Genomic DNA, 16,364 nt, shown 5'->3' with positions numbered 1-16,364 from the left:
TTTTGTATTTGAAAAATTGTCTTTGGAAACTAACTTCCTTATTGATTTTCAGTTCTTCATATTGACTACTGATTTGTTCACTTAGTAGTTCTCTAATTAGGCTTAAAAACCTTAAAACTAGATGTATAATCAACCTATTTTGTTGCTATGTAAAGTAGAAAATAGTAGTCTTACCTTTCTCTGAATTCTTGGTGTTTTTTTTCCCTTACATCTTGATTTTTGTCCTTTCTCAGTTCTTTTTCAGATGTTCCCTGGGTATAGACTTTTTCTTTGGAAGACCTCCGGGACAAGGGTACTGTCTTCTCCAGCAGTCTCACACAGCATTTGTACAATGGCACAGAAAAAAAGTTTTTAAAAATTGAAGTACAGTTGATTTGCAGTGTTAAACTAGTTTCAGGTATACAGCATAGTGATTTGATGTTTTTATAGGTTTCACTCCATTTAAAGTTATTATAAAATATTGACTACATTCCCTGTGTTGTATGTAATCATCCTTGTATCTTATTTATTTTATACCCAGCAGTTTGTACCTCCTCTTCCTCTTCCCCTATGTTGCCCCTCCCACTGTTCTTCTCCCAACTAGTAGCCACTGGTTTGTCCTCTGTATTTGTGAGTTTGTTTCTGTTATGTTAATCCTTTTGTTTTATTTTTTAGAATTGACACACATAAGTGAAAATGTGTAGTATCTGTCTTTCTCTGTCTGAATTATTTCACTAAGAATAATACTCTCTAGACCCATCTGTGTTATTGCAAATGGCAACATTTCACTCTCACGTATAGCTGAGTGGTATTCCACTGAATGTATAATAACATCACATCTTCTTTATCTATCTGTTGATGGACACTTGGGTTGCTTTTGTATCTTGGCAGCTGTAAGTAATGCTACTGTGAACATTGGGGTACATATATCTTTTTGAATTAGTGTTGTTGTTTTCTTCTAATGAATGCCCAAGAGTGGGGATTTGGGGATCATGTTCTATTTTTAATTTTTTGAGGAACCTCCATACTGTTTTCCATACTGGCTGTACCTGTTTACATTCCCACTAACAGTGTCCTGGGGGTCCACATATTTCACCAGTGCTCATTATTTCTTGTCTTTTTAACTGGTGTGAAGTGTTATCTTATTTTGTTTCGACTTGCATTTTCCTAATGATTAGTGGTGTTGAACATCTTTTCATGTGCCAGTTGGCCATCTGTATGTCTTATTTGGAAAAATATCTATTCCAGTCGTCTGCCCATTTTTTAATTGGATTATTTGATTTTTTATATTGAGTTATATGAGCTATTTATATATTTTAGATATTAACCTTTTATCAAATATACTATTTGCAAATATTTCCTCCCACTTAGCAAGTTGCCTTTTCATTTTTTTTTCAATTTTCATTTTTTTGTCTCTTTTTTTTCCTGTGAAAAAACTTCTAAGTTTCATTATTTCCCATTTGTTTATTTTTTTTTCCCTTGCCTAAAGAGACATATTTTTAAAAGTTACCTTTTCATATCTTTGTGTCATCTATAGCTTCCTTCATTGCTGACTTAGTTTTTGGAGTACACAGGTCTTTCACCTCCTTGATTAAGCTTATTCCTAGGTTTTTTATTCTTCTTAATGTGATTGTTACTGGGGTTGCTTTCATGTTTTCTCATTTTGATAGTTTATTATTAGTGTATAGAAAAACAACAGATTTCTGTACATCTTGTATCCTGCAACTTTACTGAATTCATTTGTTAGTTATAATAGTTTTTTGGTGGAGACTTGAGAGTTTTCTATTACAATATCATGTATCCTGCAAGTACTGACAGTTTAATTGTCACATCTGATTTAGATGTCTTTTATTTCTTTTTCTTGTCTTATTTCTGTGGCTAGGACTTCCAATGCAGTGTTAAATAGAAATGGCAAGCGTGGGCATCCTTGTCTTGTTTCTGATTTTGGAGAAAAAGCTTTCATTTTTTTCAGAGTTGAGCATGATGTTAGCTGTGTGTTTGTCACAAATGACTTTTTCTTGTTGAGACATGTTTCCTGTATACCAGTTTTGTTAAATTTTAAATCATGAATGGGTATAAATTTTATCAAATGATTTTCTGCATCTGTTGATCATGTGGGGATTTTGTTTTGTTAATATGTTGTGTTACATTGATTGGCTTGTGAATATTTAACCATCCTTGCATCCCTAAAGTAAATCCCACTTGATCATGATATATGATCCTTTCTATATATTGTTGAATTACATTTGCTAATGTTCTGTTGAGGATTTTTGCATCTATATTTTTCAGAGGTAATGACCTATAATTTTCTTTTTTTGTAGGGCACTTACCTGGTTTTGGTGTTAGGATAATGGTGGCCTCATAGAATGAATATGGAAGTATTCCTTCCTCTTCATTCTTTGGAATAGTTTGAGAAGGATAGGTATTGACTTTTTTTATATATTTGTTTGAATTTCCCAGTGAAGCTGACCAGTCACGGACTTTTGTTTGCTGGGAGTTTTTTGATTACTGATTTTTCGGTCTTGGAGGATTGTATGTTTCTAGAAATTTATCCATTTTTCTATTTTGTACAATTCATTGTATATCTTTTTATAGTATCCTTTTATGATTGTTTTTCTGTAATATTGGTTAGAATTTCCCTTATTTTTACTTCTGCTTATTTGGGTCTCTCTTTTTTTCTTAATGAGCCTGGGTAAAGGGTTGGTTGTCAGTTTTGTTTATCTTTACAGAAAAACAGCTTTTTGTTTCATTGATCTTTTCTGTTGTTTTTAGTTTTTGTTTTGTGATGGAATTATGACTGTGTATTATAAATTTAGGTAATTTCTATTTTAGATCTCTTTCTCTAAAGTTTTACATTATAGCATATTTCTCTTTTATGGTAACAAGTTCAAATGTAAGCCTAATAGAACAATAAAAACTTAAGCCAGCAGTTTAGTACTTGCAATATGAATTTAGCAGATGTGTCAAAATGTATGAATTGTTTTTAATGTTAAACATTTTGTTTGTGAGAATAACATAACACCTGCTGTGACCTTTTAAGCTATGTAAATTTTAGTGACTGTAAAATTAGAATGTATTCCTTTCCAAAAGGTGCTAGGAAATTATTTAGAATGTTTTAAGCTTGGCTCTTTTAGAGATTTTATTATGTAATATGAAGACATTCAAATTTGATACAAAAACTGAAACATCATAATTCCTAGTCTTAAAAATCTTTTTTAAAAAGTTATCTGTAGGATAATCTCACCTCTGATGTATGTTATCCAGGAGCAACAGCAAGTGTCATCTAATACTACACTAATAGCTGTTTCCTTTTAGCACTAATAACCATCTTGGAATCTATGGCTATACCTATACCTTATTAAAGTACCAAATAGATAGGCTTATACTGGAATAATAAATTTTCCAGAGTTATTAATTCCCCTTTCTCTCCATGATATAGAAAAGAGTAAGAAAACATAAAAATTGTTAAGAGTACTTGAGATATGGGTTCGATCTCTGGGTTGGGGAGCTCCCCTGGAGAAGGAAATGGCAACCCACTCCAGTATTCTTGCCTGGGAAATCCCATGGACAGAGGAGCCTGGCGGGTTACAGTCTGTGGGGTCACAAGAGAGGCTGATATGACTTAGTGACTAAGCAACAACAACTTACTTTTGTAACTCTGCCAATGGAATGTGTTGCAGCAGCTATTTTAAAAGAATGGTTTACCTAATTTTTTTCTGAGAGATATACTGTGAGCTTGGAAGATGTTTAAAAGAAAATGGTGCTTTACATTTTGATTTGATGCAAATTGCATTAATCCACAATGTTTATTACATTTATAATTTTGAAAGATAATCCTATTTCAGGAGAGTACCTCTCTAACTGGTTAAACTTGTGGATTAAGGCAATATTGTGGTATTACCAAATCTGCTTTTTTCTCCTCAGATCTTTTAGACCAGATGATTAACTAGGGTCAGTCATGTTGAGACCCTATTTGGATAAAAATCATAAAGCTCTATGTAGTATGTGTGGTAAAGCAATTGAAGACTGTATTTGATACTTGCTCATATCTGACTTAATACCTTTTGTATTGAAACATGTTTTTAGCAGTTTCGCGTGTGTGAGTGAACAGAAAAATTTAGGCTCCTTAGTGGCAGAGACTGCTTTCATCCTCCTGTTTCTTTTAATACCACTTTAATCGTTTTTAGTTGTACATTTGCTTCCTTTTTTTATGTATCCCTTGTAATACAAGGTAGTTAAGAATTTATTGAGAATATATACTAGACGTTCAATATAGCAGAGATGGGCTGCTTGTTCACTAAATTCATTTGAATATCCCTCTCACCCCCAACCTACACAGCCAGACTCTCTTTTTCTGGCTGTCTTGATATTAGGTGTGGCCATAGTCTTTAAGTACTGGCTCCTAAAATACAAGCAACCTTAAGTTTTGTGACTTCCAGGCATAGCTTGTAAATGTCACCCCTGTTCAGTCCTCTTCTTGTCTCTTCTATTGGCAATCAAGAAGCCAAGGAGATGGGTGAGACTCTAGAAGGAAAAAGTCTGAATCCTTGAATTACTGCCTGGAGGGAGCCATGCACAGATCAGGAATATTTGTTTGACTTTACATAGCCCCAAATAAAATTCTGGTTGTGTTAAGCCCATAAGATCCCATGGTTTATCTCTGTAAGTAGCTTATTAACACACTTGTTAAAGTGAATAATTTAGTTTACTCAATTTAATTCTCTTTGTTAGGAGTTGGAAGTGGGAGTCAAGAAAATAAAGTGAAACTGTGAGTGAGAAATTGAGTTTGTCTCCAGTTGGAGGAGGAGTCAGTGTGGAACTAACTCAGAGATGAGAGATGCATAAAGGATAGTGAGAAAGATTTAGAATGGTGTGTTAGGGACCTGGTAAAAACAGAGAAAGCAGGAAGTTGTAGTGTAAGCACATTAGGAGAGCAGTCCTGGGAGCTGGAGGAATAGGGGACATTGTGAAATAAGAAAACCAAATCTCAGAGTTGGATAGGATTTTAACTTATTGGTTTTAAAAATGGGAATTTTGTCTCATTCTGTATGCAGTTTACAAATGTGTTTCTTTGCTTATTGCAAGTTTAGTTCATGAATATCTTGACAAAATATGGTATTCACAAAAAAGTGTAATGATTAAATGGAGTGGCAAACCTACATGTGTATGCTGCAGTTTAGATTCATTAGTTAGATTATTTTTAAAATGAGTCATCATGTCTGAAATGAGTCATTCTCTTAGGTACATGAAAAGAAAAGAATTGAATTATGGCTATGTTTTGTGCATATATAAAATACAGTATGTCATATTTATACAATGCCTAAATATAGGTGAAATTTACTCTGTGTTTTAGGCATGTAAGATACTGCACAGAATGTTTAAAAAGTGGAACATTTATCAGTTCATTTAACATTTACATTTATTTTTTGTATTTAAATTTGATACCATTAACCTTTTTGTGCCACGAAACTAGATTTTATCACTCAATTAAAAAAAGCAGATTGGTTGAATATTGTGACTTCGATAGCTTTTTTTAAAAAGCTTTAAAATTGTAGAGTTAATAACACACGTAAGTTAAAAATATACTTCACAACTGATCTGATGTTTCCAGTTTTTATCTCCTGTGTGAATAACAAGGAGAATATGTGCCGTCATTGGCTTATGAATACCAGCATCCCAAGTCTTGTGTTTGTGGCTGTAAGATGTGAGGATTTTCTTGCCCACTGTTCACGGCAGGTCAGCTGCAGATGAAGTTACCTTTTATCCATGTGGTAAGACACTATCTGACCTGTACTTTGGGTGGTGTTGAGCAAGCAGTGGAGGAGACAATGGCACCCCACTCCAATACTCTTGCCTGGAAAACCCCATGGACAGAGGAGCCTGGTAGGCTGCAGTCCATGAGGTCGCTAAGAGTCGGACACGACTGAGCGACTTCATTTTCACTTTCATGCTCTGGAGAAGGAAATGGCAACCCACTCCAGTATTCTTGCCTGGAGAATCCCAGGGACGGGGTAGCCTGGTGGGCTGCCATCTATGGGGTCGCACAGAGTCGGCACGACTGAAGTGACTTAGCAGAGCAAGCAGTGCAACCTTTGATTGAAGGACTCCTCTCTCTTCCTGGGTGTAGCATCCAGCAAGAAAAGAGTGCAGCTCTGTTCTTCCACCGTACACAGAGTCCCATTCATGCTGAAGATCATAGACGTGTTGTATATTCAGTGTCCTGAATTCATTTAATGCTTTGTAAAATAGAAATGCTGTTAAAGGTGATTTGAGTTTCCAAGATTTCTTATAAGTATAATGTGAATGTATGCTGTATAATCTGTCAATTAGCTGGAACTGCACTGGACTTGAATTCAGAAGAACTGTTCAATGGACAAGTCTCTTCACAGCTCTAAATCTTGGTTTCCTAATCTGTAAAATCATAATATCCTCAAATTTTAATGTTATAAATGACTGAAGGAGCAACCTTTCACTCAAGTTTCTTTTAATTTTTGGTACATGGCCATCCAATGATAGGAAGCCTCAACATCATTCTCTTCTCCTGTCAAACCATTTTCAAACTCTTGAGCAAAGTATCTCTTCATTCTTTGTGGGCCATTCATAGGAGTAGAAAATATTGATTGGAATATTAATACATGACCTGTCCATCTCACAAGGTAAGGGGAAGATCACATGAAATAATGGGAGTGAAGGCAAAGTGAAGCATTGCAAAAATCTCAAGTCTTGTGATTCATACTTTGTAGTGCTTTTTCAATTAATGATGTGTAGGAATTAACTCATTTGTAGTAGTAAAATTATTTCTATGATAAGCTAAGTTTTCAGTCTCTGAAAAATTAAATAACCTTTGCAACCCTGTCGGTCAGATGGAGTCTATTAGTGCCCTCATATTTTTTTATGCTAGCTAGTCTCTGAAAATTAAAAATCTTGACCCACAATTTAAAAAACTATTGGATGAGAATATTTGGGAGGGGTTTAGATTCCCAGTGCACAATAGTAGTAACTTAAAGACTATAATACAAACTGAAGTTGTAGTCATGTGGAGTCACATACACTTTTGCCACATGATTAGTCTTACTCTGAATACACTGTGTAAAAACTACTTGCATAAATGCATGACTATGTTTCATGTACTAACAGCAGATGATAGACTCAAGTGAGTTCTGCCTGGATGTGTTAATAGTTCCAACTAGTAGTCATTTAAAACATAAAGCAGTTTTGGGGTAAGTTAGTGTGTTACTTTTTTACTGTGTTCATTGACTAATTCCTGAAAGTTTATAATTAGTAATTTTTCCAATTACTGAAACTAATCCAGTAAATTAGAAATATGTCTCTTGAGGTACACACACATACACACAGCTAGTATGGCTAAGTGTACCAGAGAGGCGGTGATTTACTGCTCTGTCTGTAGTCCTTTCTAAGGGAAACTGCTCTACCTTCACTTCCTGCTATTTGGGATAGATACTCCTGCCCCAGTCAAGCTGATCAGTGGACGTCTGACTCAACAACTCCTTCTAGAAGTTGGAGAGGTGAAAGACCAAACTAGTAAAGAGATGAAGGCATAACAGTGTGTTGGGGTTAGAATTGCTAGTAACTTAGGAGGGAACTGACCCTCTAAGCAAGGTGAAGAGCTAGTAGGTAGAGAGAATGTAGCAGACATTTGGAGAGCGAGGCAGTGGAGTGGTGGGGGAAATGGGAGCAAGAAAGAAGACAGACCAGAAATGGAAACAGAACCAGACCACCCAAATCCCTGAGCAAGACAAAGGAAAGTGATTTTGTCATTTTCTGAATCTAATTTGCCTAAGTTCTGCCTTTATAGTTCTTTTCCTCAGATGATATTTTTGTATTCTTAAAATAAATAACCCTTTGCTTATATTAGCTTAAGTGTATTTTTGTTCCTTGCCACTGAAAGAACCTTAAAAGAACACTCAGCATTAGGGACAAAATATCAAGGGTATTTATCTGAGGCCTGCCTGCTTCTGACTACTACTGTAGAAAATAACCCTCTTTTTTTTCCCTCCCATTCTTTCTCTATGTAATTGTAATAAAATTTTAAGTAATCATTGCTTTTTAACTTCTAGGCCCTCTTGATTTGAATTTCTGTGATAGGCATTCTTAGTGCTTGACTTGCTTTTATTACAGATACGAGAAGTTTGTTGTAAACTGATGGATTGCTTTTGTTTCTGCTGAAGAAGTCTGTATGAACGTTAGTCTTGAATCTTTTTAAGTCTTGGAGTGGGTTTGCCATCATCGTTAGGGCATCAACAGACGACATTGTTTTCTTAGTGGTATGTCACTGACTTTGGACAAATATATGCAGGTATTTAAGGGTATTCTATATAATACAAATTGTATTTGGTACCTGTTGTAGGGATTTTGGTTATTCACATTTAATAAGAAAACATAAGCTTTTTACTTCTTTGGCATACACGAGCTCTTAAAAAGATATATGTTAGGCAAACCAGAATGAAAATGCTTATTGGACATAGTAGTATCATTTGGTTCTGTAATTCTAATTTATAAACATTTTCTTGACACTTTAGTTCAGTCTGAATTTTGTTCTTCACATTGCCATCCATCCCCCCTTAGGTAAAGTCTTCAAAATTTGACTACACAAAGCATTCTTCTTAAACTACTGTTTCTACTCAACAGATATTTCTTATTAAAAAAAGACTTTTAAAATAGTCTTAATTTAGCCCTTGGACAATTAGATTTTTTGCATTAGCATTGCATGCTGCAAAAATGGTTTCAGGTAGATTAGAAGTTGTTGGTAGAGTTAGCTAAGGAAAATTGATGATGAAATACTGTAGCACAGTTTTTCAAAGTCAGGCCAATCTTTAATATTTGGGAATGTTTAGAAAGCTATAAAGCAAAATATAAAAATGAAACATTTTAATTTTAGGGTAAATTGGTTTTGTGGCCCAATGCTAGTAGCATAAAGGGAAGCCACCAGTATCAGTAGTTAGTGATAAAGATTTTATTTTCTAAGTTTATATCTTCCGAGGTAGAGATTTATTGTAGGAATTTACTGGTGCAACTTTTGGATGGACTGGTCCTTCCAAATGTAATTATGCCTGCCTGCCTTGGTGGGAGCACAGTCTTCTAGGGTAGTGTTGGGATATCATTACCATTGATAAAACATTGTTTACTATCATGTAAGACACCATTTTCAAACTTTAGTAGGGACTCCTGAGTTCTAAGTTGAACTGAAAGTTTCTTAAAATATATTACTTTTTCGTGTCCCCAGAATACTGATCGGAACAGTACTTGTGGGTACATGTAAATGGTAGAAATTCAGACCTGTGATTTAATTTCACTTTACTGGAAATTTCAGTGATTCATATGAGTTCTAGTTGAGTAGTTCAGTGTTTAAAATATAGTTCATGGAAGATAAACACTTTACATTTTTTATCTAGTGAGACACACAGCTGTTATTAAAATAAATTTACTTCCAATTAGGGAAAAACTAATCTTACTTTTTTTTCTACTCATATTTCTTTCTCAGAAAAATGTTACTGTCATATATTGGATTTATAAGGAATGCCCTAATGTGATTAAACACTTTAAAAAAAAGAATGGTAGGTAGGTTTTTATAGATTTGAGTGGACAAAAATTTATGTTCAGATTTTAATTTTGAAAACTTGTGGATATATCCTTCTTGTTCCTTTCATAGTGCTTGGCACATGGTACTTAAGCTATTTAACTGACAGATTTTCTGGAAGAAAATTTTAGGACACATACAAGGAAATTCTGTTGTCTAGGTTTACTGATACATATGGAGAAGAGTTATATCTGCATCAGTGAAATACAGACTTGAGTGACATGATCTTAATGGAAGGTCATTTAGTGATTTGCTATATTGAAATGTGTCCGTTCAGATCTTTTTAACAGCCATAGTTTATTCTTTTGGAAATTTCAAAAATATACTGTATCTTAACAGCAACACTCCTATGAACCTGTATTCATTCTTTTTTTTTTTTTTTTGAGTTAAAAAACATTTTACAAAGTGGACACATTGTTTAATTTTGTTTTGCATTTTCTAGATTGGAGTGCAAGGCCAATAAATTAAACCCAGGCAGTTCTGTTGCTAATTACACACAACTTCTCTTGAGTATCAGATATTCAAATCCATTTTATGAATATGGTGGAGAGAATAACAACTGTAAAACAAAGCAGTGTGCATGTAAGTGACTGTTAGCGTGCATTTCAGAAAGGATAAATGCTCACCATATGGTACAATTACTGTGTCCAAGTTTTCAAATTAGCTTCTCTCATCCTCCTTATTACTGTCTTTAAAAAGAGAGGAAAAAACCCAACATGATTTATCTACTCTGCAGCAGAACTCTTGACGCAAAACAGCAGCCCAGTTCTGTCCAGTTTTTTTTCCTTTAGCATAATAGAGGCTGTCGGACTTTTTTATACTAATTACTGTGTGAGCCTCAGATGAACCCCCTTCAATTCACAGGGCTTTGTTAAGGGAGGAGCTGTCAATGTGTCTGCCCGTTTGCAGCTGTGCTGTGGCTTCAGCTTGCTTAACATTATGCTGCTTTTTAGACTTGACAGAAGGGATTTTTTTTTTTTTTTTATTAAGGCAAAGCAGCCTTGTAGCGAAATGGTTTAAGCAGCTGCATTGTAGGGAAGCACAAAGAAGTTATTATTGTGTCTGTTTAGGGGGGTGGAATGGAGGGGGGGATATTCGGCTGCTGTTGATGCCGATTGTTGACTTGCCATCTGCCAGATAGGGAGAAGAAAAAAATGACAGCTCCAGCAGGGTGTTCAAGAGGTTGTTTGGAGAGACGCATAAACATGTGCAGATGTCGAACTGAATAATGGCTAGAACTTGAGACGGTTTATGATGCTGCTGATGTTTGTGCATATACAGAATGAATGTATGTGTGGATTTGGTTAACCAAGGCTACATACTAATTATCATTGTTTTCCTGCATGCCCCTTCCCCTTAGTTCGTTAATTAGTTTAGGGACTTAGTACTTCCTCTTCCTTCTGTTATTCACGTCTAGTTTTAGAAAACAGCTTCTCTTAAAATGGCAATAAAACCTTCCTTATTTCTCCATACTGTTTGGTTAGTATTAGGTGTGAGCTGCTAACTGATAACAGGAGATTTTGATTAGGAAATAAATCAGGTGAATCACCTTGCTCTTAATACATACATATATTAACAGTTTGACACTATTCACTGAATTGATTTTATAGCTTACCACTAGGGGTGAGATACTACCAAATTCACTTTACTAAGTAATTCCATCGTACTTTGAACTTAGAGGATACAAGTTGTGAAACAAAGTTATATAACAGCCTGGTCTTCTTGGTTACCCTTCTTTCTCTTGGTCGTCTTTGATTCTGGAAATGACAGTTACACATTTTCTTTATGGAGTAATGCATTGGTTGTCTATTTCCTTCTGATTCATTCTTGTCATTAGGTATTAGAGATTTGATATGTCTGTAATCTTTTTAAACACTGTGATAGCACTTTAGGGTGCACTGAGTATGTTTAGTTAACTTTTTTTAAATTACTTTGACTTTAAATAATTTAAAAGGAATAATGATGCTAGGTAAAATTTCTGAAAGGTGTTTATGTTGTAGAACACCTCAATTTTACAAGACTTTAAGACCAGTCATATATGAGTTTATTAGAAAATGGAAAGAGAAGCTCTGACTTCTCTATTTCCTTTTTTCTCTATTTCTATCACCAAAAAAAAAAAAAAAAAGTCTGGGGAATTAGAGGGTTTTTATTTTGACTTTTGGTAAACTCATGCTTTCCTAACACATTTAGGGTTTTGTTGCCTAATTATTAAGAAAAAAGCCTTAAGTGTGGTTGAAAGGCAAACAGACTGACAGAGCTTTGTGTCCACAGTAATGTCTTTCTGAAAGGACTAAAGGGAGATTATCTGTTATTTTCTACTCTTCAGAAAGAAATAGAGGTCAGGTCTATTTAGAAAAACTTTCTATCTTAAACATCAGTTTTTCCCCAAGTGACTAATCCGTATTTGCTGAAAAGGCTAGAGGACCTTTCCTTTGTCTTGTATATTTAGTTTTTTCTTTTATTTGGAAAGCCACACATATGTCCATATTTTTGTATGTAGAATTATGTACATATGTTTATACTTATAGTCAGTCCTGATATCCCTGCTAGGCTTGGGAGGAAGCAGCAGATCGTTTCCCAGGTAGAGGTGTTAAACTGGGAGTGTGATTTGACAGTGGCCGGGATGTTAGTGAGAGGCTGAGCAAAAGCAAGCTTGTATAAAAGCAGACTTGCAGTTCCTTGCTTAATTCATCATATCATGTTACCTCAGAAGCGTTTGTAAAATCTTGTGTGCAGGCAAATATACTTACTGAGGGGTTTGAAATATTCAAGGCAGAGTGTCTTTGAAGTTACACCAAATTTAAATATCAGCTAACTTAAATGAGTGACTTTATGAAAGTTCCTTTAACATGTCTGAATTTCTTCATGTGTTGAAAGAAGGAAACAACCACTGATATTTAAGGATTTTGTAAGAACTAAATGAGATAGTAGTATATTTGGAATGTCTGGAACATGTGTAATAGTAGCTGTTACTAATGTTTTATTTTTGTTGATGTGTAAGTCTAAAGACCTGTAACTATTGTAATTGAAGTGCTTTTATAATGCCTACTTGCTGCAAAATGAGCACACAAAGTCCAAGAGAACCATCTAAGATATATAAGATTGTTTTTTATAACCTAACATTTATTTGGCGATTTATATGATTGCTTCATAAATCTGAAGGGAGATCAGTTATTTCAAGAGAATATCAAGAAAGTTGTTGAATGTAACTATTTTGGGAGTGTGAGGTCAGTGTTCATTTAGTAATGATGTTTTTATGTTGTATCTTATAAAATTATTTTTCTACTTCAGAAATTTAGCACAGGGTGCAGAAAATTGTATTCATTCCCTTAATTCAATATTAATCTCATTATTTTGGAACCGTATTTTTCTCTGCTATGTGTGCATGCTCAGTTGCCTCAGTCGTATCTGACTCTTTGCCACCCCATACACTGTAGCCTGCCAGGCTCCTTTGCCTATAGGATTCTCCAGGTAAGAGTACTGGGCTGGGTTGCTATTTCCTTCTCCAGGAGATCTTCCCAACCTGGGATCAAACCTGCATCTCTTACGTCTCCTGCATTGGCAGGCGGGTTCTTTACCACTCGTGCCACTTGGGAAGCCTTTTCTCTGCTTTAGTCAGTACTTAAGCTGTATCGGGGTTATGATTATTTTTAAAATAAAGGTGTTTGAACAGCTTACAGTTAGTAATTGTAATAACTATAGTGAACAAACAACACTAAAGAATATTTTATCTCCTCAGGGCATTATAAAGCATTATTTGATTGTTTTAACTCTATTTTGCAGACAAAGCAACTGAATAGGCTCATATAGTGAATATAGTGATGAGAGTTCTGGAGTAAGCCGATGTCTTTTTTTGAGAGGAGTAAAGAGGAAGTGGCTTTGATTGACCTTCAGGAATCAATAAATTCAGTATAGGATGGTTATCACTCAGATGTTGATGGTTCTTTAAGGTTTTTCTTTTAAAATTGTTTCTGTCAAGTATCCTCTCTTCACTAAATATTACTAAGTAATTTTGGATGAAAGACAAGGGATGTTGGGATGGCTGCCTGATCTTGTTTCTAAGAGTGGTTAATAGGACTGGTTATAGTCACTAATCCAACCAGTCCGTCCTGAAGGAGATCAGTCCTAGGTGTTCATTGGAAGGACTGATGCTGAAGCTGAAACTCCAATACTTTGGCCACCTCATGTGAAGAGTTGACTCATTGGAAAAGACCCTGATGCTGGGAGGGATTGGGGGCAGGAGGAGAAGGGGACGACAGAGGATGAGATGGCTGGATGGCATCACCGACTCAATGGACATGAGTTTGAGTAAACTCCAGGAGTTTGTGATGGACAGGGAGGCCTGGCATGCTGCGGTTCATGGGGTTGCAAAGAGTCGGACACGACTGAGCAACTGAACTGAACTAAACTGCACAGTCACTAATGGAGAAGGAAATGGCAACCCACTCCAGTATTCTTGCCTGGAGAATCCCGTGGACAGAGGAGCCTGGTGGGCTACTGTTCAAGAGGTCACAGAGAGTTGGACATGACTGAGTGACTAAGCACATGGTCAGTAAAGTCTTCTATTTTAGTTTTGAAGAATAAGTTGGTTATAGTTTTTAAATGAACTGCAGTTTGAGCAATACTAGCTTCGTATTATGCTGTTTTAATATTTAATAGCACCTGGGTGTGAATGCCAGTATTCAGATACAGGTAATTAAGTATTATACTCTAATTTAAAAAAAAAAATGGTATTTACCAAGAGCAGCTTATAATGCTAAAGAAGTGGAAATATCTCCTAGTTTATGAAATATATTACAGATTATTTCACATTTATTTCACATATGAGTCAAACTGTACTTGGTGATCTTCAGGATTTTAAGAGAACTTTAGGAACTTCTAACTTTAATGGTATATAGATGTATTTGAATTGTGCCTCAGAAAAATCCTGCATGAATAGTAATTTTTTAAAATATTGGCCAGTCTGTTGAAAACAGAAGAGTCTGACATTCAAGGCATCTTGTTAAATGTTTTGTCTTAAAATTTTTAATGTGTTTAGTTTTAAGAATATCTGATTAAAGATGTTGGTAAACTTGGTAGCACTTTTTAGAACAGAAGATGATTAAGATACAAAGGCAGAAAGGCATAAACCGTGAAATTCATGTGCTTTTTGGCTAGACGAGTCATTTATTTGCTTTCAGACTGGAACACAGCATCAAAGTTCATAATTTTATACTTTTAAGTGAAAGCACATAGAACAGCAGCTGTTGTTTCCTGGCATCTTTCTGAGGAGATATTTAAACTTAAGTATATATATATTTATTATAGAAAAAAATTTTATAAAATGACCTTCTTTCCCATCTTTTCATTTGCATTATTTTCAATTCACTCTTTTGAGATAGCTGTTTGTGCTTTCTGTTTTAGTAAAATAAGACTTGGAATTTAGTTAAAAAAATTTTTTTTTACCTTAAAAATCAGTATGAAAATTAAGTGGGTGCCTTGACCTTTTAGTGCCAGTTTGTCATTTGAATTGTATTTTATTAATAAATGAATGGTTCATAACAATTGAACCTATTGGCTGTTAACTGCTTATAGGAAGAAAATGGAACCCCTATATAGTTTGGGGCTGAATGTTAATTGATTTGAAGGACTTCACTCAAAGATTTATATGTTCTCATGTCCTGCAATGTTTAAAAAACAAATTATTCTACAGAGATCATTGTAATATAGATTTAATAAACAGCACACAATCATTTATATAATTTTTCATTTTATTATATTTTGAATAACTTCCATGATATTGAGTCTTCAAGTCATTTTCCTTCATGATGTCTTAGTTCTAAGAAAAGCTTTCCTCTAAACCTACTGGAAACATTTGAAAATGTTATTGTGCTTATAGAAGTATGCATAATGACAATAAAAAAATCCTTATGTACAGTGAGCAGATACACATGTTGTTTCATTAAAATTTATTTATTTTTGAATGGTAGGTAAAGATTGTGTTTTTTGAAATTTCTGCCTATGTGTTAGGTAATACTGCCCTCAGAGGGCCAAGGTAAGTAAATTCATTTTTAACATTGAGACACAGCTTTGCTGCTGTTTATTTGATCTTTAAACTTGCTCGGGGAGGGGAAATGGACTTCTTTGAATCATTGAATAGTGTTTGATTTATGGTTGCGTCTCTTGGAGTTGTTCTGTTCTTTAAATGTGTTAGCTGTATCCGTGCACTTCACTTTGATGACAGCCTCTAAGCATGTTCAGTTCTTTTCTAAGAAAATTGTAACAGACGACTGGCCACATATTGCCGAATTAGATTGGTTTACAATGGGGATTAGAAAATTACCTAGAAAAGAAAGTTAAGATGATTTTCCTGGGTGTGTGGGTGTGTTTTACTTTTTGTTTCTTTGATAGTGAATATTCAGGTATTCAAAATTATGTGAACCATACTTTTGAATGTATGGTAGCATTCATTGAAATGGAAGCATTATATTCCCCTCAGTTTTATAAATTGAAGCATAGTCACATCTTTAAAATATAATAAATCAAAAATAATGTACTTTACTAGAAATGCAATTGTTATATGTAAATATAAATATACCAAAAGTTGAAATACAGTACTATTCCATTTATAAAAGCCTAACACCTAATGTATGTTTTAACATGTCTTTGAATTCAGAATGTTTAAGGTTAAGTGATAATTAACTCATGCAATAAAAAGGTAAAGTGGGAAAGGCCTGATGTCAAAATACTGAGTTGCATGCTTTTGCCTTTTGCTTTTTTTGTATGTCGTAACTTTCTTAGGAGATAA

At 34.6% G+C, this 16,364-nt stretch overlaps 1 protein-coding gene across 7 annotated transcripts in view; it reads left to right on the top strand.

Moving 5' to 3' along the window:
• The window catches only part of AKT3 (AKT serine/threonine kinase 3), a 264,755-nt gene that overhangs the window by 96,918 nt on the left and 151,473 nt on the right, over positions 1–16,364 (top strand). The window contains exon 1 of one of the 7 annotated variants that reach the window (XM_070474387.1): positions 325–397. The exons of the other annotated variants lie outside the window; for them this stretch is intronic. The gene's annotated coding sequence lies outside the window, so the exon portion shown is untranslated. Of the gene's footprint in view, positions 1–324; positions 398–16,364 lie in introns of those variants that run through there. 7 annotated transcript variants of the gene reach the window in all.

The sequence above is a fragment of the Odocoileus virginianus genome, chromosome 11 (assembly GCF_023699985.2).
Source record: "Odocoileus virginianus isolate 20LAN1187 ecotype Illinois chromosome 11, Ovbor_1.2, whole genome shotgun sequence".
Lineage (NCBI taxonomy): Eukaryota > Metazoa > Chordata > Mammalia > Artiodactyla > Cervidae > Odocoileus > Odocoileus virginianus.
The sequence above is the reverse complement of the archived record's forward strand: the minus strand, read 5'-3'. Positions and strand labels throughout refer to the sequence as shown.